This window comes from Hyalella azteca, unplaced genomic scaffold (assembly GCF_000764305.2).
Source record: "Hyalella azteca isolate HAZT.00-mixed unplaced genomic scaffold, Hazt_2.0.2 contig10220, whole genome shotgun sequence".
Classification (NCBI taxonomy): Eukaryota; Metazoa; Arthropoda; class Malacostraca; order Amphipoda; family Hyalellidae; genus Hyalella; species Hyalella azteca.
In genome coordinates this window covers 71,984-75,757 of record NW_025940266.1, presented here as the reverse complement: position 1 = coordinate 75,757, position 3,774 = coordinate 71,984, and positions in this window count along the sequence as shown.

The following is a 3,774-nucleotide window of genomic DNA, read 5'->3' as shown; positions in this document are numbered from 1 at the left end:
AAATAAAGAGCGAGGGCAAAGGTCTTTTGCTATGAAGATCTCCCAGTAAGTCGAGGAGACCAGGCTTGTAAGTTGACGACTTGGAGATTTGGTAGCAGCGTCGGGTGATTTGCAAGAGCTGCTGCGTACAACATTAAATTGAATTGTACTCTACGCGCAGGCTGCGACAGGCTGTGTCGCTGCTGCGAACATTTAAAACCTGCTTGGCAACATTTGATTAGAAAGCGTCAGAGGGGCCAATAAAAGATCCTAATTAGGTCGTGGATGGGTTTTTGTGCAATTTACTTTTATTTGTATATTTCTTTATTTTTCTTCGCTAACTTCTTTTTAATTTTCTTCATTAGCTTATTTTCAAGCGTAATTAACAGCAGCATAGCAATTATGCTCGCCTGGAAATGATCGCGATTAGAGATTAGATTCCATTTTGCATAATCTCTATGGTGTGTTTTGCATGAGCTTGTTATTTCCTCTGTTGCAATTCAGTTTACTATGTCCAATGTTTCCTTATGAAAGAAGGTTCGGGCTAGTCTAGAAAAGATTCCAAAAAATATTTTCCTCTGAGCTGCATTTGTATTAATTTGCATAAATGACTGGACTTTATTTTATTTTTTTTAAATTTTGTCATATATTCAAATGTAAAAAGTTACACAAGTGAGATAGGCGGATGTTTTTGCATAATTTAGCACATCTAAACTTGAGAGACGGATAATGAAAGCTAACTTATTTCCTTGATTTTAATTGAAAAATTATTGATGTGGAGTGCATGAGGCCAGTTTACTCGCATGGAATTTGATGATTGTTAGCTCCTAATGAGTATTCAATTGAATGCCACCGCATAACTTGGAGGTAACTGCCGTGAATCAGTCAATATGGTATAAGTTTAACTCACTGCATTAGAGTGTCATTATGAAAGTGATATGTCGATTGTAGTAGATGCTTTTATTATGGTAATACTACGGTGATTCCTTCTGTACTTTGAAACATTATTTCATCGGAAACAATTTTAATGTTCAGTCATAAGGGCTGTAAATTGATGCCTTATAAATCTTGGTTTTTCATAATTGTTATACATGTTAATTTACTCTGCATATCGCAAATTATATGTGCCTTAATTTCTATTTAATTGTTAATTAAAGAAGTACTTTCATTATCAGAGGAAACGCAATAAATTGAATCACCAGCAGTTATGTGTTCACGAGCTGAACCCTAGAAGAGATGTGAAGTCCATCAAAATCCTACCGTATTTGCGCCGCAGTTACAATTGCTCTGCGCGTTGCGTTGGAATCAGATTCACTTCAGCTTCTCAAGTTAAGTAGATTTGATTGCCTAGATTTATGTGGGTCTCGAAAGAAAGCAAAATAAATGACGTCGCTGCATTTTTGCCTCGGTTTTAGGCAACCCTTAAGTAAACTTCATTAAGGCAACAGGATTGTCACAAACACCAACGAAATTATGCTTAATTCTGAAATACTTTAGCATCTCAGTGTTGTGACAAATAATCGGATCTTTACTTAAGATAATAATTTTTTCACCAGCTTGCTGAGTTAACAAAATTCCCCGGAATTTTAACAAACATGTGAATTTCTTTCCATGGAAGAGTGCTTATTATGCAGACAACATAGAGCAGGATTAATCTAGTTCATAAAATATAAGACAGAACAAAAATTCTTGTTCAAATTCATTCAAAATAAAAAATATATTCAAGAGGCTTAATGGTCAACTCGTTCAACAATCCCATAAGCAACTATAACTAAAACGTGAAGAATGACTCGCTGAGGCTGAAAACTCCCACCGAGTTCAAACATCAAGAAATGGCCGGGGCCGTACCATCGAAACTCGCTCTGGTACACTTAGCTTTCAAAGTAGAAGTAGCGGTCGATATCTCTCTATGATCGGTAGGTTTAACTTGATAAGACGTCAAAGATTGACAGACTGAGTAACGTATTCTAAACAATTCGTGATGCTTCATGATGCCCAAGTTCAATTGGAAGAAAAAAGCCCGAGCATAAAATTCTGAAGCAATACTAATTTAATTCTGATATATTATCGGTAGCAGTTATTGTATTGGTTATTATGAGTAACATAACGGTAACAGAACGTAACGAAAGATTTAGATACAAGTTGCACAAAAATTAAAACAAATTCTATCCAGGTAAACCTGTCACGTCGAAACGAGCAAGTGTTACAGATCATCATGAGCTATTGGAAAACGCTTTTGTCAACATATATAAAGTTCCACAGGCGAGGTAAAGCAATCTCGAAGCGAGTAAAATTATGGTTTTTGATTCAACGCGCTCTATATTCACTATAATTGTCTTCTGGTTTTTAATAAATTTTAAGTTGCATATATTTAGTAGGTAGAATAACATGAAACTAACAGTGCGTTGGAGAAGCGCGCATGCACTCCTGTAATGTCGGTCAATTCCAGGCCCTTTTAACTCGGGACGAGCGGGGCCTCCTCGATCCCTACAGATCGAGTGCAGTACGTCGATCACCGCTGCACGGTGACTGCAATCAGATGTTTATGCCGCCGTTTATTCAGACGTTTTAAGTTCTCTACCTCGATTATGTTGGTGCAAACAAACATAGCAGGAAAAATAATTTTAAAAGATATCTTCTGATTCCTTAATTCGTAAGGAACATTAAGAATATACGCGGTTTTCAGATTGCTTGTGCTCGGCGGCGTAAAATTCAGATCAGCATTAGAATCAAGTTCTGGCATTACTAAAACCATCAAGGTGCTTGATGATAATGAGCTCTTTGTGAGGGCAGCTACTTACGCCTGCATGGCACAATTAGGCCGGCACGGATGGCTATGCTCTTGCAACTTGCTTGTGAGAGGAACACGTCACAAGTATTACTTTGCAACACGTCACAAGTATTACTTTGCAACACGTCACAAGGAATACCTTGCAACACGTCACAAGGAATACCTTGCAACACGTCACAAGGAATATCTTGCAACACGTCACAAGGAATATCTTGCAACAATTTTACAAGATTTGGGTGAAGAGAACGCAACGACGATTTTTTCTAGTGAGTGTCCAGTGAAGAGGATTAATGCGGATCCGAGAGGGTCAAGTGAGGTCACTTCAAAATCCCGATATCAAAAAATTTTCATATGCGGATTCTCTTTCAGCTTCAGTTGATTTCTAAAAATAGCTCCTATAGATAAAAAGTTCAAGGAATACCTTGCAACACGTCACAAGTATTGTCTTGCAACACGTCGCAAGGAATATCTTGCAACACGTTACGAGGAATACCTTGCGACAATTTCGCGAGATTTGGGTGAAGAGCACGCAACGACGAAGTTTTCTAATGAGTGTTAAATGAAGAGGATTAATTGATGTCATTCGAGAGGGTCAAATCAGGGCCACATCAAAATCCCAATCTAAAAAAAATTGTATGCTGGTTATCTTTCAGCAGCGTTTGATTTTTAATAATGGCTCCTATAGATAAGAGGTAAACATTCCCAGTTAAAATTAAAATCTGACAGCATTTATGCCAAGACTGACCTTTTATGAAAATGAGTACATGCCAAGCAAAAAAGTTTCCTTAGATCACAGAATTGCACGAATTTTCTCAGCACATTCTTGGTGCGTGTAGGGAGCCTCAAACGAGTCTAAATGCTCTGATATATTTGAGATGGCCTCCGCAGATGCCTCGCAATGCAGTCTCGCTCCCCCAGAGGTTATCTCTCAAGAATGACCTCAAACGTAGCAGCTACGATTAATATCAAGGCACGGCTTCACTCCATCACTTGGCATCTCCTGC